This window comes from Canis lupus, chromosome 16, assembly GCF_003254725.2.
Source record: "Canis lupus dingo isolate Sandy chromosome 16, ASM325472v2, whole genome shotgun sequence".
Lineage (NCBI taxonomy): Eukaryota > Metazoa > Chordata > Mammalia > Carnivora > Canidae > Canis > Canis lupus.
In genome coordinates this window covers 27758922-27781078 of record NC_064258.1, presented here as the reverse complement: position 1 = coordinate 27781078, position 22157 = coordinate 27758922, and the positions used below count along the sequence as shown (strand labels likewise).

Genomic DNA, 22157 nt, shown 5'->3' with positions numbered 1-22157 from the left:
TATACTGTTATGTTAAGAAACAAAATGGGCAACTAGTTAAATACTCTAATGATGGGTTAAATTTTGCTGATTATGATTATTTCCACACAAAACCAAAATTGAAATGACAGACTCTCCAAATTTCAGAATATGAACACATTTTAATTACTTTCGAGTTTAGGTACAAAACTCAAGCTAGGAATAGACAAAAAATCACCTACGTTAGTCTCGCTTTGCTGACTGGATAACAATATGTGATTAATACATCAACTCAAAAATCTAAAAATTGCTACCCTCAGCCTATGTATTATTTTTATAAATGAAGGAGAGTTCTAGAACATTTGAAATTTTCTAACCTCATGAACTGGCTCCCCCCAAATTATTCTTATCTTGCTTACACTATTAATTTGTTTATTACTCCCCTTCTTTTAATAAACAGAGCAGAGGGGATGTCCTCATTTCCTGTTTGTGAGCAAATCCCCAATTAGCACTGTGAGAACTACTGAGTTTTATTGCAAGAGTCAACAAGACTCTAAAGGTTCCCAATTTGTGGTGGCATTTGACAATTCACAGATGTGCCACCCTCTGGGTGATTACCAACAGCTGAATCTTACAATGGCTTCTCACCCCAATGCACCCCCACCCACGGCCTCCAAGAATCACAACCAGCACACTTGCAGCCCCATCCCTGAGGGGCTGAGGACACGGTTTGTTATGTGCAACCAGACTCTCTTGGGAAAGGTAGCCGTGCCTGTGTCACCATCATAGAAAGACCTAGAACTAAGTGAGGGCTTTGAAGACCAGCCTTCCCGCTCTTTACCACACTCCTTGCACCCTGCACTGTGAGTGGAGATGTGAGCAGGGACAAGGCTGACCTAGACCAGAGTTTAAGGACAGTTTCACTGTAATCTTTTACCAGTTATTACTGTTGTTGTTTTTCCATTAGAAGAGAGGGGGAAAACAGTCAAGAGAAATATGGGTGTGTATAGTTCTTGAAATCCAGAGGTTCAGATGGAAAAAAAAAAAAATCTATCAAAAATGTCCCTAGAACAAAGCTTGGCAAAATAAATAGCTTTTAAAAAAAAGATTTTATTAATTTATTCATGAGGGACACAGAGAGAGGTAGAGACACAGGCAGAGGGAGAAGCAGGATCCTTGCAGGGAGCCAGATGTGGGACTTGATCCCAGGACCCTGGGATCCACCCTGAGCCAAAGGCAGAGGCTCAACCACTGAGCCATCCAGGCGTCCTTTTTTCTTAAAAAAAAAAAAAAAGAAGAAGGAAAAAAAAAGCTGAACGTTGTAACAGGAGAAATTTTCTCACAAGGAGAAGTTGTTCCTGAGCCAAGTTGAGGCAGAGGAAAAATTTTCCAGCATGTCAGGAACGAAGCTGACGTTCCATTAAGAACAAAAAAATATTTTTTTAAAAAATGTGCTAAAGGAAAGCATCAGCGGAAACCAGAGTCCAGACGGAGCTTGAAGCTGCCGACGGGGCGCGGCGGGGAGAGCCCACGGAAGGCCGGCGCTGGAGGGAGACGCGGGCCCGTCTCCCCGAGCTCCCAGCCCCCGTGGACATTTCCTGTTCTGCCTCTGGAAGTTCAAGCCAAAAATGACAAAACATCCTTTTCCCTCTGACCGAGTGCTTGGTTGGGAGACCATCCCCTTCCCAGGCCAGTGACCTCAGGGCCCGCCCTCGCCTTCCTTCCGCGGAACCCCTCCCTGAGCAGCGGCGTGGGCTCCGGGGAGCGAGGACGGAGCCGCTTCCCCGGGAGGGATGATGGAGCTGCCGTAGCAGGTGGGGCCAGAGGTGGAGAGAGACCACGGGGACCCTGGCCCCAGAGGTAGGAACCGGGCAGAGGGAGCTGGACGTTCTTGCGGTCGTTGGACAGTCACTGAGCACCAGGAGGCGCTTGCCCTTTAAGCCTTGGGCTGTGAGGGCTCTGCCCGTGGGTGCTGTGCTGGATGCGCGCGTGTGCTGGCTGGGTGCGTGCGTGTGCTGCCCGGTGCGTGCGTGTGCTGGCTGGGTGCGCGCGTGTGCTGCCCGGTGCGTGTGTGTGCTGCCCGGTGCGTGCGTGTGCTGGCTGGGTGGGTGCGTGTGCTGCCCGGTGCGTGTGTGTGCTGCCCGGTGCGTGCGTGTGCTGGCTGGGTGCGCGCGTGTGCTGCCCGGTGCGTGCGTGTGCTGGCTGGGGGCGCGCATGTGCTGCCCGGTGCGTGCGTGTGCTGCTTTGTGCGTGCGTGTGCTGGCTGGGTGCGCACGTGTGCTGCCCGTTGAGTGCGTGTGCTGGCCGGGTGGGCGCGTGTGCTGGGCGGGGGGGGGGGGGGGGCGTGTGCTGGCGGGGGGGGGGGGGCGCGTGTGCTGGCCGGGTGGGTGCGTGTGCTGGGCGGGTGGGCGCGTGTGCTGGTTGGGGGGGGGGCGCGTGTGCTGGCCCGGTGGGTGCGTGTGCTGGGCGGGTGGGCGCGTGTGCTGGTTGGGGGGGGGCGCGTGTGCTGGCCCGGTGGGTGCGTGTGCTGGCCGGGTAGGCGGACTCTCAGGCAAGAAGGTCAGATGTCTTCTCTCTCCCTCTCCTTCCCAATTGAGCTTGAACTCTCCGGCTCCTGGAAGCACATGTTTTGTTTGGGTTCTGGTATGGAAAATGTCGTGGGAGGACTCTGAGAGTTCCTTGATTTCTGTTTTGTGTGTGTGTGTGTGTGTGTGTGTGTGTGTGTGTGTGTATTTTGTGGTGTTGTCTGAGTCCCTGGAAGTCAAGGAGCGTTCATTGTACCTTGAACTCTGGACAGATTGACAGAGAAATGAGTGAAGTGCTGCAACCAGGACCCTATGCTCTGCTGCTCCCTTCACCCCCAAGGTGGTCACACTCTGCAGCTGTCCCTCCAGGTATGGGGATGTGGCACAGACCCCCAGGGCCCTGGAGCACCAGGGCTGTGCATTCATGGAGTTTGAGACACAGGTGACGGTGGCAGAGGTTCCCATCCACCCAGGAGGCCCTTAGCTCTGCTGGGGACGCGCTCGTCAGTCCGGGGCTGGAAGGCTAGGCTTGGTGCCATACATGCTGACATGGACGGACATCGAGAACTCCACATGGCTTCTGCACAAGGAATACTCAAAAATTTATGAAGCAGTCATAAATGAAGCACTTCTATGCCCTTCATTTGAACTCCTATGGCTTTTACATCCCTGTACCACACACAGCGCTCCTTAGCCACACACATAGTACATTGTGCTCTTCTTTAACGGGCCAGATAAATGAGAGGGTGAACTGAGCAAACTTATCAGAACCTATTAGTTGGTGATCCCAAGACAGCAGCCAACTCTTACCGAGCGCTGGCTGGGTGCCAGGCACTGTTCTAAGGGCAGTAGGTGTCATTGGCATCATCCTTATTGACAGATGAGGAAGCTGAAGCCAGAGGGACAACTAGTCCATGGCAGAAATGGGACCTGCACTGAGGTAGCCTCCGTTTTGAGTCCCAGCTGCCATGCTCTGAAACCAGGAAGAGCGGGATTTGAATCTTGGTTCCAGCATTGCCTGGCTGGGTGGCTCTAGATAAGTTATATGTCCTCATCCTCAGTTTTCTCATCTGTAAAATGGGATAGCAATAACCCCACCTCACAGAGGTATTGTGAGAGGTAAATTAGTTGTAAGAGACTATTTTATTGAAGGAAATGAACAATACAAGCAAGCTCTCCCCAGTCCCTGTAGTGTGTGGTATAAATGTAGAAGGATCTCATGCAACTGAAAGCCTCAAGGTTCTGCAGGAGCTAGCAAGAGTGCTGTACCCTCCACGAGGGACATTGGAGTTTCCTTGGCAGCCAGTGCAGGACTGCAGTTGCCAGCTCCCTGGACTCCAAACTCCCTAAGGGCAGGGCTCATGTAGTATGTATCTTTGTTTCTCTTAAAAAAAAAAAATGGTTCTCAAACTGTGGCCTGAAGACACTGTTGCTTTTCAGAAGGGACACAGGGTCTTTTTGGGAAGGAGTTCAACCAGGAGCCTATGAGTGTTCCAGGAGCCTCCTCCTCCCACTTCCAACAAAGCAGCTCTACCTTTACTGACTCGTATGTTGGGGTGCCCAGTTGGAAGAAAGTTTTGAAAATAATTTTCAACACCTGCTAACCTGGAACAAGAAATGCATCTGGGCTGAAAGTGACCGCTTATGGAGTGGAGTTGATTCACAGAAGGATTCTTAGCTTCCCTGTCTACGCTCTCACGCGGCCCTCCCACCACCTCCTACTTAGTGATCATCTCCTGCTACGGGGTGCCCAGGGGGGCTGTGGGCCATCTCAGGCAGCCCGCCCTCCTCCCGCACAGGGACTGGCAAGGGGCAGAGCAGCAGAGAGCTTAGGTTACAACCTGGCCTCTCTCTGCGTCTTTTCTGAATGTGCCCTTCTCAACTCTGCTCACAGTTGGGGACTGCATGGTCAATAATCATAATAGCTATTATTTTTTTAAATAATAAATTTATTTTTTATTGGTGTTCAATTTGCCAACATACAGAATAACACCCAGTGCTCATCCCGTCAAGTGCCCCCCTCAGTGCCCGCCACCCAGTCACCCCCACCCCCTGCCCTCCTCCCCTTCCATCACCCCTAGCTCGTTTCCCAGAGTTAGGAGTCTTTATGTTCTGTCTCCCTTTCTGATATTTCCCACACATTTCTTCTCTCTTCCCTTATATTCCCTTTCACTATTATTTATATTCCCCAAATGAATGAGGACATATACTGTTTGTCCTTCTCCGATTGACTTATTTCACTCAACATAATACCCTCCAGTTCCATCCACGTCGAAGCAAATGGTGGGTATTTGTCGTTTCTAATGGCTGAGTAATATTCCATTGTATACATAAACCACATCTCCTTTATCCATTCATCTTTCAATGGACACCGAGGCTCCTTCCACAGTTTGGCTATTGTCATAATAGCTATTATTGATCTTCTTTAATGATAACAGCTTGCTGATGGAGCCAGGCACTCTGATGGACACAAGACATGGATTAGCTCATGTAATCCCCACAAAAGCCCTATAAGGCGGTTCGGCATGTTCCGCATCGAAAATGCTGATATGGCATCGAAAGATAGAGACATGAATGCACATGCTCAAGGGCACCCAGCCAGTTAGTGCTGACCGTGGGTTTGGAGCCTCATCCTCCAAGTCTCAGCCACACTGCCTCAAATATTTTTGCAGCTCTGTTTGACAGAGGTAAGAGGGATATCATTGTGAGTGTGTTTTGTTCATATTTTTGGCAAAGGATACCCCAGAGAAAAGGCTGGGAAGAACAAAGTGACAGGGTTAGGACAGAATGTTCCATGGAAGCAAGGGTGCTTCTGTGAAAGAGTGGAGTCGGGATTTCTGTTCAAGCTGTATCCTGGTTATAAACTTCACCTCTTCTCTCAGGGGTGGTATGGTTTAGCGGGAAAGAGCAGCTATGTAGCCAGACTCCTCGGGTTCAAATCCTAGTTCTCCCACATGTTGGCTAGGTCATTCGTAGGCAAATTATTAAAGTAGAGATATCCCATGTAGAGGGATGATAATGACAGTATCTATCTCACAGAGCTATCATCATGATAAGATGACCTAGTCCACAAAAAGCATTTAGAACTGTGTCTGGCACATAGTAAACACTAAGTGAATATATTATTATGTGTAAAAGAGGTTTTTGGATTAACCTTAGACAGTGGGGCAGCCATCTGGAAATAAGTAACTGGTGTTCAAGAATATAAGATGGACACTAATAATTTCAACTGTGAGCTTGGGGGAGACGGTTGTTCCTGGACTCCAATCAGAAAGGACCAGAGTCCCCAAGAGACGTACCTTAGGTCTTAAGACCTACCAGAAAGAACTGAGATGTTTTCCCAGAGATTAAAGAGGTAGAACCGAAACAACTAGTCTTTAGGATCATCTTGTCAAATTGGACCTTTTGATTACATGAAGTACAATTATTTATCTTTGAAGTTATTGAAATTAGTTCCATCTCTGACCTATTGTTATTCAAAAAACAAATTTGCTGTTTTTTTCAGTGATTAAATACCATTGGTTGAACCCCTTGTATTTTTGGAAGGATGACTTTAAGATTTCAAGCTGAGATATGAAATTTAAGAGCTAAATATAGCAGACAAAAAAAAACAGTAAGGAGATCATGAATTACAAAAGAATTTTGTGGCTTTTTCAAAGGACAGATCTGTGAGCAGAACTTAAATCTAGATTAGATTTGCAATGATTCTGAAAGTCATACACATCAGTTTGGCAACCTTTACTGGAAGTAAAAGTAGGCAAGAAATAAATGAGTAACTGACATTTATTGAGTACTTACTAGGAGCCAGGCCTTGTGCTAAGGGCTTCATATGCATTTTCTCATTTGTTTAATCTTCAAAACTGCACATCAAGTGACTACTCCTATTATCCCCGGTTTACAAATGAGGAAGGCATGGTCTAGAGGAGGAAAGGATGTGCACAAACACACAGAGCTGGCAGGTGCTAGGGTCGGCACCGACTCAGGACTGTCTGGTTTGCCTGCAGGTGCTTCAATCTTGTAGTTTGGTTCTAGTAGATCTAATCCTTCCTGACTTAGTCCATTTCAGTCTGTTTGAAATGTGCTGTGTTTGGAAGAGGATGGAGGGGCAGTAACACCCACAGCATGAGGTTTGAGTACAGCACTCAGGCATTTTGGATAATAGGTGGCAGAAGATACAAAGGGCACCTGATGGGGGTGGGGGTGGGCACAGTGCACCTGCATGTAAGCAAGCGTGTTATCAGGCAGGGCCGAGCGTGGGTAAACCTGTGGAGGCGGTTGCCACCTTAACCTGCCCCCACGCTCTCCCAGAGGCCCTATGTCCAGGGATTCCTCCCTCCTTTTCTGCAAGGATCTCTGTCACTTTCTGATAAGAAGAGAAGGTCCCAGCTGTAGCCTCCCAGGAGCCCTACTCTGCCTCTAATCCCCTCAGTACCCTGTAACTAAAATTAATCCTTGTTCTTGTCCACCAGAACTCCCTTTGGCCAGTGCTTGAGTTTTAGCAAACCCCTCCGAAGTGATTACTAAATGAATTAATATGCAAGTTCGGCTCTAGTGGGAGACTTAGATTTCATGGTGGCAAGGAATAGGAGAAGCATTTTGGAGGAGGGAGACCTTCCCCACTGCCCCTCCCAGGCATCCCCTAACTGCATTCCATGGTTAAAATCTACCCATCACTGGAAAGCAAGCTCTTTTCTGAGGCTCTGAGGTCCTCAGTGCAAGCTTCTCTTGTCTTCTTTTTTTTAAATTCAATTAGACAACATATAGTGCATCATTAGTTTCAGATGCAGTGTTCACTAATTCATCAGTTGCACATAACACCCAGTGCTCACCACATCATGTGCCCTCCTGAATGCCCATCACCTAGGCACCCCAGCCTCCCACCCCCTCCCCTCCAGCAACCCTCAGTTTGTTTCCTAGGGTTGAGTCCTTCATGGTTTGTCTCCCTTTCTGATGACTTCCCATTCTGGTTCCTCTCTCTTTCCCTATGATCCTCTGCGATGTTTCTTATCTCTTGTGTTCTTGAAAGAGAAGCTGCTTATCTGAATTCTCAGAAAACATTTATAGCACCAACTCAACCGGGATAGCTCTAGGCGGTATGTGCAGTGGGTGAGGCTGTCCCTCAGTGCCCAGGGCCCTCTCTTTCTGTCTGTTGTCCTTTCTGGTGGCCCGCGCCCACCCACCTTCTCAGACCCTCACATGCAGACTCCTTTTCCTTCCTTATCTCCAACAGGACCTTCGGGCCCTTAACTCACTGAACAACCTTAAACCACATGCTTCCCAAGAGTGGGTTGTGTGTATGATGAGATTCAAATGGTTTTGCTGAGAACAAGTTGACCATGGAATATAGGAATCAGCAGTTTGGGGAGGGCTTTTAAGGATTTAGGGATATAGGTTCTTGTTAGACCCCTGACCCCCAAATCACACACTTAGAAAGCAGTGCTCATGGGGGGCCCGTCAGGAGTTAGGGAGGGTCCTAATTAATGATGATGGTAGGTCTGGGGGAGGAGAGGAAACCTACTGTTTATCCCAGGCCACCCAAGGTATATGTGGATGGGGGAGGAGGGGCGGGGGGCTTACACCTCCTATACTTTCAGGCCTGGAGGGCTAGTGAAGATATTCTCTTCCTTTGCCTCATCCTCCATTTTGAAAAAGAGGTTCCAAACAGAAGCAGACAGGAGTGGTAGAAAAGGCAGACATAATACAGAACAAAATGTCTCAAGGCAGCAGAGGAAGGCTTGGTATATGTTCATTGTTCAATGTGGGGCTCTCCTGGACCCTTGGAACTTTCCATGGTTTGGCTTTCTGGCTAATTATTACCATCTGTGTGGTTGCTGGCAGCCACCCCTGTGCTGGGCCTGCCAGTGGAGTTGCCGGGCCAGTCCGAGGGCTGCACCAGCCACTGACAGCTGCTGAGGACCCCTTGAGTTTTTCTTGAGGCACAAACAGATGTCCCCCAGACTGCATCCTGGCCATTGGGTAAGTGGCTTGCCTTTCTGCCTGCCTCCCCGAATCATGCAGTCGGCTGTCCAGGGGCGGATCTGGTTTTCTGGCCACACGTTTTCCTTCCCCGCACACCTGTGATATGTCCACACTGTGAGTGAACACAGCCTGCTCCTTTCCTTGGAGTGGCTCGGGAACCAACAGGCACAGCACATCCCCACACAGATACGGAGATGCGTCATGGAAAAGAGAGGCTGCTTATATTTTAGTAAGTAAACAGCTGTCAGGACTCTGGGCACACATCAGCCTCTGCCTGGTAAGGCATTCAGTCTGCTTCTAGAATCCCGAGCATCAGAGTTGAGAGGGATCTTAAAGACTTTGTAGTCCAAATCCCTCGTTTTACAGATAAGAAGACTGTCTAGGGAAGTAGGGACTTGCCCAAGGCCACAGAGCTAGGATCGACGGGGCTTTCCTTTTTTTTTTTTTTTTTTTTTTTATTGGTGTTCAATTTACTAACATACAGAATAACCCCCAGTGCCCGTCACCCATTCACTCCCACCCCCCGCCCTTCTCCCCCTCCACCACCCCTAGTTTGTTTCCCAGAGTTAGCAGTCTTTACGTTCTGTCTCCCTTTCTGATATTTCCCACACATTTCTTCCCCCTTCCCTTATATTCCCTTTCACTATTAATTATATTCCCCAAATGAATGAGAACATATAGTGTTTGTCCTTCTCCGACTGACTTACTTCACTCAGCATAATACCCTCCAGTTCCATCCACGTCGAAGCAAATGGTGGGTATTTGTGGTTTCTAATGGCTGAGGAATATTCCATTGTATACATAAACCACATCTTCTTTATCCATTCATCTTTCGATGGACACCGAGGCTCCTTCCACAGTTTGGCTATCGTGGCCATTGCTGCTATAAACATCGGGGTGCAGGTGTCCCGGCGTTTCACGGGGCTTTCTATCTCACAAAGCCAATCTGTTAATGGATGGTCGTGAGAAGGGATTGAGGTTTTATGGGTGCCAGCTACTTCCATTTGCCCTTATAAATCCACTCTCTACTCTTCTCCACTGTTCTGTGTGTCCAGGATGCTACCTGAATGGCTCCCTCGCATTTGACTTCTGGTTAGAGGCAGGCAACAGAGGCCCTGGCAGGAAATCAGAGCAAGGGGAGAGAGTGATATGAGGTGTGTATCCCACCTGCTATCTCTGCGTTGCTGTGGGCCAACTGTGTCCCCTGCCTGCAGGCACGGCTCTGTCAGACAGCCCTCTTGCTCCACAAGGCTCTGTCCCCCAAGCCTTCAGGCCTAGGGTGGTGCCCAAAGCTCCCCGACTGTTCAGCTCTGTGAAACTACACTCTTTTGAGGTCTCAAACTCTACCCGGCCTTCCTGTACAGTCCCTTTACTAAACTCTCAAACTGGGGAGTGTTAGCTGCCAGGGTCCTGACAGAGATACCTGTGAGTGGCTTTATCACAGGAAGAAAAATCTATATGAAGGGAAGGTGAAATTTAGGAAGATAATGTATAAGTTTCCTGTGGCTGCTACAACAAATGATTGCACACTTGGGAGTTTAAATTGGGGTTGCCTGGGTAGTGCAGTTGGCTAAGGATCCATCTTTTTTTTTTTTTTTAAGATTTTATTTACTTATTCATGACAGACACAGAGAGAGGGGCAGAGACACAGGCAGAGGGAGAAGCAGGTTCCATGCAGGGAGCCCAACGTGGGACTCCATCCCAGGTCTCCAGGATCACACCCCAGGCTGCAGGCAGCACTAAACCGCTGAGCCACCAGGGCTGCCCTTGCTAAGGATCCAACTCTTGGTTTCAGCTCAGGTCATGATCTCAGGGTCCTGGGATCAAGCCCTACATCGAGCTCCCTGCTTAGCAAGGAGTCTGCTTGGGATTGTTTCTCTCCCTCCCCCTTTACTCCCCCCTTGCTTGCTCTTTCTCTCTCTAAAATAAATAAATGAATATTTAAAAAAATAAAACAACCCCAAAACAGCAGAAATTTATTCTTTTAGCATTCTGGAGGCCAGAAGTCCAGAATCAGCATTACTAGGCAGAAATCAAGGTCTCAATAGGGCCACTATGCTCCAAAGAGAGAGAGAATCTGTGCCTTGCCTTTTCAGCTTCTAGTGGTGGCCACTATTCCTTAGCTTGTGGCCGCATCACTTCAGTTATCTGCCTCTGTGGTCACATTGCCTATTCCTCTTCTGTGTGTGAAATCTTTCTCTGCTTCCCTCTTATAAGGACTCTTGTGACTGCATGTAGGGCCCACCCAGATAATAGAAGAGAATATGTCCATTTCAAAATCCTTAATTACATTTGCAAATAAAATAACATTTTTCTAAATAAGGTCACATTCATAGGTTGCAGGTAGTGGGACCTGATATCTTTGGGGTCATTCATTATTCAGCTTACTACAGAGAGTGAGAGAGGCACCAATGAATCCCTTCAGAACAATTTTTTAAAAAAAATTTATTATTTTAGAATAGATTTAGGTTAATGAAAAACTCGAGGAGAAGGAACAGAGATTTCCCACATGTCTCCTGCCCCCACACATGCATAGCCTCCACCATTATCAAGAACACTCACCAGAATGGTCCGTTTTTGTCAACGATGAACCCACACTGACACATCATTATCACATAAAGTCCACTGCTTACCTTAGGGCTCATTCTATGGTGGTGTACATTCTATGCATTTGGACAAATATATAATAACTTACATCCATCATTATACTCATACGGAGTATTTTCACTGCCCTAAAAATCCTCTATGCGCTGCCTATCTATCTCTCCTCACACCCCCCTACCCTGGCAACCATTGATCTTTTTACTATCTCCACAGTTTTTGCCCTTTCCAGAATGTCCCCATAGTTGGAATCATGTTAGCATTTAGTCTTTTCAATGGCTTCTTTCACTTAGTAATATGTAGTTAAGGTTTCTCAATGTCTTTTCATAGCTCATTTCTTTTTTAGCCCTGAAAAATATTCCATTATCTGGATTACCACAATTTATTTATTAATTCACCTACTAAAGGACATCCTGGTTGTTTTCAGGTTTTGGCAATTATGAATAAAGATGCTATAAATGTATGTGTGCATTTTTGTATGGATATAAGTTTTCAGCTCCATTCGATTAATACCAAGGGATATGATTGCTAGATTGTGTGGTAAGAGTACATTTAGTTTTATGTGAAATTGCCAAGACAATTGCCAGTTGTCTTCCAAGGCGGCTGTTCCATTTTACTTTCTCACTAGCAGTGTATGAAAGTTTCTGTTGCTCCATATCCTCACCAGTATTTGGTGTTGTCAGTGTTCCAGATTTTGACCACTCTCATAAGTGTGTAGTAGTATCTCGTTGTTTTAATTTGCATTTTTCTGATAATGTATGACATGGAGCATCTTTTCAAATGCTTATTTGCCATCTGCATAGCTTCTTGATTGAAATGTCTGTTATGGTCTTTGGCTCATTTTTTAATGGTTCCTGGTTTCTTTATTGTTGAGTTTTAAAAGTTCTTCATGAATTTTATCTTATTTATTTATTTATTTATTTTTTATTTTATTTATTTATTCATGAGAGATACAGAGAGAGGCAGAGACATAGGCAGAGGGAGAAACAGGCTCCCTGCAGAGAGCCTGATGCCGAGACTCAATCCCAGAACCCCTGGGATCCCTACCTGAGCCAAAAGCAGATGCTCAACTGCGCCACCCAGGGGCCCTTCTTCATAAATTTTAGATAACAATCCTTTATCAGATGTGTCATTTGTAGGGCACCTGGCTGGCTCACTCAGAAGAGCATGTGACTTTCAAATCCTTCGGGGTTGTGAGTTAAAGCCTCATGTTGGGTGTAGACATCACTAAAAAATAAGTAAACTTTAAAAAAAAGGTATGTCCTTTGCATATATTTTATCCCAGTCTATGGCCTATCTTCTCATTCTCTAGACAATGTCTTTCCCAGAACAGAAAAAATTTAATTTTAATGAATCCAAATTATTAATAATTTCTTTCATGCATTGTATCTTCAGTGTTGTATCAAAAAGTCGTCTCCACACCCAATGTCATCTAGATTTTCTCCTATATTATTTTTAGATGTTTTATAATTTTGCATTTTATTTTATTTTGAAAGATTTCTTTATTTATTTGAGGCAGAAAGAGAGAGAGAGAGAGAGAGAGAGAGAGAGAGAACAAGCAGTGAGAGGGGCAGAGGGACAAGCAGACTCCCCGCTGAGCAGGGAGCCTGACTTGGGGCTGATCCCAGGACCCTGAGATCATGACCTTAGCTGAAGGCAGATGCTTAACCAACTCAACCACCCAAGTGCCCCATTTTGCAATTTACATTTAGGTCTGTGATCCATTTTGAGGCAGTTTTGTGTAGGGTATAAGGTCCATTTGTTCCAGCACATTTGTTGAAAAGACTGTATTTGCTCTATTGTCTTGCCTTTGCTCCTTTGACTGTATGTATGGGTCTATTTGTATGTGGCTCTATTTCTGTGTTCTCTGTTATGTTCTATTGATTTATTTGTCTATTCTTTCACCAATACCACACTGTCTTGAGTACTGTAGCTTTATAATAAGCCTTGAAATCAGGTAGTATCTGTCCTACCACTTTGTTCCTCTCCTTCAAAATCATGTTGGCCATTGTGGGCCTTGTGCCTCTCCATATAAACTTTATTTTTTTTTAATTTTCTTTATTTATTCATGAGAGACACACACAGAGAGAGAGAGAGAGAGAGAGGAGCAGAGACACAGGTGGAGGGAGAAGTAGGCTCCATGTAGGGAGCCCGATGTGGGACTTGATCCCGGGTCTCCAGGATCACAACCTGAGCCAAATGCAGAAGCTCAACCACTGAGCCACCCAGGCGCCCTCCATATAAACTTTAAAATCAATTTGTGGATATCCAAATGATTGCCATGGTGATTCTGCTTATGAATCTCTGCTCTGGTAAGCAATGGCTTTCTGCACTCACTTGTCCGTCTAATCTTGGGTGCAGTGGTTTGTCCTGTATCCTTCCCTCTCTTACAGATCCAAGAAGAGTTGTTGACTTTTCAGTCTGTTCAGATTTTTATTTGCTGTTAGGACAGAGTAGTAACTTCCAAGCCCTTTACATGCAGGACCAGAAAATTCCAGAACAATTTTAGTGGCATGCATTTATTGATACCTCTATGTTTGACTAAAGCATTCTTCCATCATTGGGAGACACATATTGCTGAAGATGCCTTTCAGTCCCTAGATTCTAATTCCCTTATTTTTGGGCCTGGCTGCTGGATCTCACTGTGACCTTCCCATTCTAAAGTTGGTTGTGTAGTCACCAAGCAAAATGTTGTGGGAAACAAAATGGTGGCAGATGTGATGGGGACACGCAAGTTGTGGAAAGGCTTAGCCTGGGGACATTTAGTATGTGGAAGTCATTTGACTCAAGGAGTTCAAATCCAAGCACAAAACTGAAAGAAATTACTTAGCTCCATCACCTTCTTTCCAGATGAGGAAAATGAGACCCAGAGAGGGAAATTTCCCTACCCACAGCTGGTGAATGACAGATTCAGGACTAAAATAGAGGTTATAGGACTTAGTCTAAGGACTTTTCCATTATGCCATCTTCTCACCTTCTTCTCACACCTTCTCACTAACTGCCTTCCTTCTGGGCAATCTTCGGGTTTTCTTTGTGGGATTTCTACCCTGAGTATTCCATTTGCTAGAAGTTGGTAGGCAGCAGGAATGCACTAGATATTGTCTGTTATGACACAAAATAAGAAAACAATGATGAGAATTGAGGCTTAGATAACTGCCACTCAGAGTCCACAACAGGATGAAGAGCTGGTATCAATATAAACCAACACACAGCTTCCTTCATTGAGAAGGTCTTGCTCTGAAAGACAAACCAGCAGAGCTAAACAGTGTCCTTCATGATGTGGTTGATTTACATTCTGCTACAAGCTCCTTATCTCATCACAGACCAGTGTGATGATCATCACTGGCTAGAGGACAACAGTAAAAGCATGGCTTCAATGTTGCTTAAGCAAACCGATCCCCCAAATAGGTCATGTTGATAGATAAAGACATCAGAGAAGGTAATGGTTCCTCGGTCCAGAATGCATTTAGTCAGTGGAGTCCAGATTTGGGGCCATTTCTAAGGGGGATAATGACATTCCAGAAATTATCCAACAATGACTGACTTATGGAGCATAAATTTTGTGCAGATAAAAGAGAAGCTGTTTTAAAAGTGCTTACTTACCACAGTTCACAGTATATGAAAAAGCACTAAATAAGTTAATAAACAATTTTATTGCTATTGTATTATCATCCAGTACCAGTTGCCTATGTCAAGTGAGACACATGTGAAGAATCTAGAGGTTTCCAGCTTGAACTAAAGAAAACTTAGAGGAATGCAAATCCATATGTTCGAAGAACTATCATGTAGAAGAAAGTAGATCAATTTTTTAATTTGTTCATTCAACTAATAAATCTTTTTGAGTGCTCACTGTATTCCTAGACTCTTCTAGGTTCTTACGAAGATTGCTGTGGGCAAGAATGAGGTTCTGGCTCTCATGGGAGGGGCTGGTTATGAGGCAATACGTAAAATAAAAATAATTTCAACATAAACCAAGACAAGGTAAGATGATGGGCGTGGAGATGCTTCTTCAGACTGAGTAGTTAGAAGCACCGTCACAGAGGTGATGATGCTTGAGGTGAGTCCTGAATGACAATAAAGGCAGCCACATGAAGATCTAGGGTAGGAGGGATCTAGGCAGAAGATCTTCAAACATCACTAAAGGTGGTAAAGATTCTTGGCAGGCAGATGTTAGCTAAACATAAGGAAGTTAATTTTAACAATATAAGGGAGTGTTTTTAAAAACAAGCCTTTTATTTTACAATAGTTGTAGATTTACAGAAAAATTATGAAGATAGTATAGAGTGTTCCAATATAACCCACATCCAGAATTCTCCGTAATTAACATTAACATTTGTGTGCTACCTATGTCACAATTAATGAACCAGTATTGATTCATTATTATTAACTGAAGTCCATACTTTATTTAATTTCTTTAGTTTTTACCTAATGTCCACTTTCTGTTCCAAGATCCCATTGAGAGTGCCATATTGCATTTAGTAGTTATAACTCCTCTGGTTACTTTCAGTTTGACAGTTTCTCAGACTTCTCTTGTTTTTGACAACCCAGGAAGTTTTGAGGACTGTTGATCCCATATTTTGTAAAATGTCTCTATTGGAATTTGTGTTATGTTGTTCTCATGATTACACTGTGGTTATGGGTTTTTAGAAGGACGATCACAGAAGTAAAGTACTGTTTCCTTGCATCATATCAAGGATGCATACTGTCAACATGACTTATCACTATTGGTGTCTACCTTGATCACATGGCTGAGGCAGTGTTTGTCAGATTTCTTCACTGCAATTCTTGTTTTCCTCTGTCCATATGGTACTCTTTGGAAGGAAGTCACTATGTGCTGCCCATGCTTAAAGAATAGAGAGTTAAGAATTGCCTCATTGGGATTGGACTGTCTATATAAGTTAGTTGGAATTTTTCTTCATGAAACATTTGTCTTTTCATTTATTTATTTGTTAAATTGTTTACTTATATTGTAGAAACTTATGCATAATGATTTCATACTTCAGGTTATAACCCAACTCTAATTTAATAATTTCATTTCCCAATTTATTTCAGCTTTGACGATCAGAAACTTTCAGTTGGTGTCTATGTCTCCATGTTATACTTCTATCAACATGGGTTTTGGTGTTGTGTTTGTTTCTTTCTTGAACACCTCTTAATTTCTGGCAGTATAAGATGCTCCATCATCTATACATTTCTTGCCCCAGTCCTAGAATTACCCATTTCTCCAAGTAGCCCTGGTTCCTTTTATTGGAGAAAGGAATTGAAAACCAAGCTCTGGGTGATATATATATATATATATATATATATATATATATATATATATATAAATTTGTTGCTACTGAGGTGCTGTTGCTTTCACGCCCCCTCAGCTAATAGAGCAAGATACATGTGTGTATACTCAGCTATGTATATACACATACTTATAAATATTTCTATATGTAACCATCTGAATCTATATGGAACAAAATGTGGATTCATACTTATGTCTCTGGCTCTAATCTATAACCACATGGCTCCTTCTAGACCTCCCTTTGCTTACTAGTAACTTCCTACTTCAGTCGAGAAACCTGGCTCCCACCACCTTCCATCCATTTATCATTGTTCAATTGCAATATACATGGATAGTGGTATTAGACTTTATGAATATGTGCTCCCAAGGGAAACAACTTTATCAGCTGGAATACAGTGCTTAATGTGTAGTTTCTTTGACCTTTAGTCTTACAGACTCCACTTGTTTCCAAAGTTACGTAGGTCAGCACCCTTTTCCCCTCAATACTGCAAGTAAAGGTGTTTTGAAGATTTGTAATACAGTTAGATTATTTTGTCCATCTGCATCCCAACCTGGGATCTCTTGACCTCCTAAGTGATTTTTCCTTAATGTTTACATTAAGGTTCACTTTTTGTGCTGTAAAATTATATGGGTTTTGACAAATGTGTAGTGTCATGTTTCCACCATTATAGTATCATAAAGAATAGTTTATGCCCTGGGCACCTGGCTGGCTCAGTCAGAAGAGCATATGACTCTTAGTCTTGGGGTCATGAGTTCAAGCCCAATGTTGTGGGTTGAGTTTACTGAATTAAAAAAAAAATTAAAAACAAAAGTTCATGCCCTAAAAAAAAAAAATCCCCCGTGCTTCATGTATTAAGGCTTATTGAGGAGTAACATTTGGACAGAAGAGAAAGCAAGGTGGGGCAAGAGAACCCTCAGACTGCAGTTCTAAGTCTCTGCCAGGCCAGTGAGGAGCTCCAAAGCAAACATTGTTCTCTAAGAGGAGTGCCATGCTGGGCAGGAGTGGTCAGGCCTTGGTTCCGCAACTTTGCTCAGACATTGGCTGGGAACTCTCAGCTTTTGAGCTGAGGTGGAGCTGAAGGCACCAACAGCTGGAGGTTATCAGCTAACCACATTCCTTGAAGCTGGGTTGCTAAGTCCTTTCTTGGAAAGAGATCTGAGGGCTGCAGTTCTTTGTCTGCCAAAAGTATCTTCGAAAATTGCAATAGAGGTTGGCTGACTGTTGGTCATGATTCTCAAGCAGAGGATTCCTGAATCTGGTGAGATTTGGAATCAGATAATCCCATTGCCCCCTTTCAGCTCTTGGGCCTTATGACTGTCTCTCAGCATGCTTTGATCCAGGCAATCCAGGTATGTTTCCCGCATTCATTTCAACCTGCTCAATCCTCTGTTTCCCTTCTTGCACTGACCGTCTTATGCCCTGCTGTGTCCTAGAGGTAGGATCAGTCCCTTCCTCCCAGGGTCTATTCATGGAGGGACTGAAGAGCCAGATGATGGAGTCTATAGCTTCCACCTGTGCTGTCCACACCTTTTGGATCTCAGATGCTCAAGAAAATGGTTAACTATAACCATTGTTATACTAATACATTGATACTAATCAATAGCAATGTGGATGACTGAGTTGAACGCAGATCAAACACTTGAGAGCACAGGCAAGAAGGTCGAAAAAATTCAAAGTTAAGACTACCCAAAGCAAATCCTGACCTGATACCACCCCTCCATGGAGCACGGGGAAAAGGTAAACAACAGCACTCCCTGCTGATCAATGCCTATACTACATCTGGCAAGGTGTCATATTTTTATTTTCTTCCATCCCAACTCCCGTGGGTAGCCCTGGAGTTTCACTGGCAGGTACCCATAGTTCCAGTGCAATTCTAGCCTTTTTTTGTAGGAAGGTGTAACGCTTTCAAACTTCTTGAGGAAAGAGTGGCTCTGATGTTTTGTTCTACCTGCACTCAATCTTTGTGTTTAACCTGCTTATGGTTCAAAGCCTGTTTTATTCTTGTAACTTGGCAGCTCTGGCTGGCTCACAAATGTCCTAAGATAAATAATTAAGGTCCCGACATGCCCTCTAAGGACAGTCAACTTCTAAGCCAAAAAACGTTTTATATTTACTTTTTGCTCTTTAGAGATTTCCCTGGAATGTTTACTTCTGCTTTGCAGCATTTTTAAACTCCATACGTCCTGTTGGTTTGCCTAGCCAGAACACAATAGCATTGTTGTTGTTGCTTTTAAAATATTTAAGCTGCTATTTTGTTTTTTTTTGTTTTGTTTTTTTGTTTTTTTAAGCTGCTATTTTGATACAATGGACCATCATACTGATTTTTAATTCCAAATTTAATGCTCACAAGTTGCCAACCATCTGTTTTTTTCTATCCACTTTTTCATTTCTTGGTGCAATGACTAAAGTTGGAACCTGCTGGTTCAGAGAGTAGAAATACAGTATATTTTCCCTACTCTCCAACCCTCAGCACCAGACAGTGGGGTTGAAATCCATGTTTAAATACCTAGAGGTCGGGGCGCCTGGCAGGCTCGGTCGGTAGAGCAAGTGATTCTTGATCTCGGGGTTTTGATTTGGAGCTCCATGTTAGGTATAGGATTACTTAAAAATAAATACCCAAAGGTTGCTCCAGGTCACTACTCCCGAGTTAGATGAGACACAAAAAAGTGCCAAGAGTTAATGTTCCAAGAAGACACTTGAGGTTACTGATTCCAGGATGTTTTTTTTTTTTTTTTAAGATTTTATTTATTTATTCATGAGAGACACAGAGAGAGAGGCAGAGAGAGGGAGAAGCAGGCTCCATGCAGGGAGCCCGACGTGGGACCCGATCCCGGGTCTCCAGGATCAGGCCCCAGGCCAAAGGCGAGCCACCGGGCTGCCCAAGGATGTTTGAATTATAGGTAGGTTCTGTCTCTGAAGACAATGCCAGGGCACACACAAAAAAATCCTGCTTTAAAAACAAAATCAATAGAAAGTACACAAAGGATATAGTCCCTGAGCCATTATGTAAGAATAGAAATGATAAGTAAATGAAATAAAAAAGCAAAAGAAGTTTTTTTTTTTTTTAAGTGCTTTCATTGCTCTCCTGGAGAATACAGATTGAAATTGTCAACTTGGCAGCTGTTCCCACAGGAAGAGGGCAGCATCACAGGTCTGAAACACAAGCTTTCTTCTGGAAACTGCCCACTTATTATGGATGACGGTTGTATCACCTTGAATAGAGGGAACAAAGACTGTGTGTGTGTGTCTGTGTGTGTGCGTGCGTGTGTTTGTGTGCCATAATTCAGCTTTGCTAGCACAAAGTGTAAGAGAACAGTCCTACACGGAGTGGTGGAATCGTGGAGGAATTTCTGAGAATTAGCCTTAGGCAAAAGGCTTTTGGCTGGAAACTTGCACTGAAAACCTACCTTATAAGTAAGCATGCGACTTTCACCTGACTTAATTTTCTACAGTCCCAAGGGCTCCAGCCAGAGCAAAGGTCTTGGTCTGGGTTGCTGGCATGTTCACTCTTCAGAGTAAACTGAGAATAAATTCCAAGACAAATCACCAAAGGTAATTTCTTTCTTTGACATGGTATATAATTGGGGTGGTTTTTAATGGAAAATTTTCATATTTTCTCATCAAAGTAATAGATACGTAATCTTTGTATTTGGATTAAGTAGGGATGAAGGAAATGAGAAGGGAGGAAAGAACAAAGAATTGGGTGGGGTGGAGAAATCTGAGTCCCGGTTGCAGCCTTGGCATATCTCTGGAACCTTGGGGAAGTCTCAAGCGTTTCAGGCCTTGGCTCAGTTACATTAATAAAAGAAGCTGGGGGCACCTGGGTGGCTCAGTTGGTTAAGCGTCTGCCTTGTCTCAGGTCATGATCCCGGGGTCCTGGGATCAAGCCCCACACCAGGCTCCCTGCTTAGTGGAGACTCTGCTTCTCCCTCTTCTTCTGCTTGTGCTCATTCTTTGTCAAATAAATAAAATCATAAAAAAATAAATAAATAAAAGAAGCTTGAATTGGATGATCTTTAAGGTCCTTTCCAGCTCAGTCCTAGGAATCAGACTCTTAGTTTTGACTTTTTTTTTGTTGTTGTTGTTGTTATGGTTAGGCAGTGCCACAACAATGATGTGAGGTGGAATGAGGGTCAGAAGGGTCATTGTGAGGCTGATAGCAGGTCTCAGGCCACTCTCTCTACCTTCTGCAACATTTTTGCAAAGATGATTTCAGAGTAAGATAGACATCAGGGTAGGTGTCTGTATGTACTTGTTGAATGAATGAGTGAATGAATGAGTGCATAAATGAATGAATCATTCAGGGCAGGACAGAGGGAGAAGAGAATGGAAATATCCAGCTAGAGGAAGTTTATTTGGGATAGAGTATAGATTTGTGTCTATGGCAGTGATGGCTGGGGGTAGGTTTTATGGACGCATTCAGCAGGAGCTGCCCTTCAGCCCTGGGAAGTACTAGGGTTAGAGGTGAATTTTTACACAGTCTTTTTTTTTTTTTTTTTTAAGATTTTATTTATGGGGCACCTGGGTGGCTCAGTGACTGAGTGTCTGCCTTTGGTTCAGGGTGTGATACCGGGGTCCTGGGATCGAGTCCCACATCGGGCTCCCCACAGAGGGCCTGCTTCTCCCTCTGCCTATGTCTCTCTCTCTGTGTGTCTCTCATGAATAAATACATAAAAATCTTAAAAGTCTATATTTTATTTATTTGAGAGAGAGAGAGATTGGGGGAGGAGCAGAGGGAGAGGGACAAGCAGACTCTGCAGAGTACAGACCCCACTGCCTGGCTCGATCTCACGACCCTGAGATCAGGACCTGAGCCACCTGAACCAAAACCCAAAGTTGGCAGATGCTTAACTGACTGAGCCACCCAGGTGCCCCTAATTTACACATACTCTTTATCTAAGGAATAGATAGAATGATTGCTGACAGGGCCACTCAGTAATACAGTCCTTCCAGTACAGATGGCTCAAGTACAACGTAATAGGACTTTCGTTCTCTACAATCTGATGAGCAGAATATTCATTAGGATTTGCTTTGGCTGAGGTTTACAGAAATCTAAAATAATAGTGGTTTATTTTTTCTCTCACATAAAAAGTCTGTGGCACAGACTTGGGGGCTCTGTGGTGTCACAGATTCAGGCTCCTTCCACCTCAGGAAGAAATATGGCCACGTGAATTGAGCCATCCTATCCACATTCCAGCCAGCAGGGAAAAGAAAGGGCCAGAAAGGGCTCACCTCCTGCCTTAGTCTATTTGGACTGCTATAACAAAATACAACAGGCTGTGTAGCATATAAATGTATTTCTCACAGTTTTGGAAGCTGAAAGTCCAAGATCAGGTTGTACTCTGGTGAGGGCCCTCTTCTGAATTCATGGCAGATGCTTTCGAGCTGTTGTCCTCAAATAGTGGAAGGGGCAAGGAATCTCTCTGGAGTCTCTTTTACAAGGGCACTAATCTCATTCATGAGTGCTCCACCCTCATGATTTAAGCACTCCCCAAAGTTTCCATCTCTTAATACCATCACTCTTGGGGGCTATTCAACATATGAATTTAAGGGAGACACAAATATTCAGACAATAGTACCTTCCCACCCCACCCCTAATAATGACACTTCATGTAAGTTGAACTTGGCACTTTTCTTTTTATCCCATTGACCAACACTTAGTTACATTGCCATACCCATGTGCAATGGAGACCAGGAAACACAGCTGTTATTCATAATAGCTAAAAGTCAAGGTTGTTTTTTATTTGTTTGACTAAGAGAGAAAAGAAAAAGTTATTAGGGAATATTAATTTTTGTCACCTTA

At 44.2% G+C, this 22157-nt stretch overlaps 1 protein-coding gene across 5 annotated transcripts in view; it reads left to right on the top strand.

Annotated features, from left to right (window-relative positions):
- The first annotated feature begins 1456 nt into the window (after positions 1-1456).
- TACC1 (transforming acidic coiled-coil containing protein 1) overlaps positions 1457-22157 on the top strand; it is a 120097-nt gene continuing 99396 nt past the window's right edge. Inside the window, exon 1 of one of the 5 annotated variants that reach the window (XM_025433250.3) lies at positions 1457-1818. The gene's annotated coding sequence lies outside the window, so the exon portion shown is untranslated. The remainder of the gene's footprint in view (positions 1819-22157) is intronic. The other 4 variants (XM_025433688.3, XM_049094845.1, XM_049094846.1 and 1 more) reach the window with 4 other exon arrangements.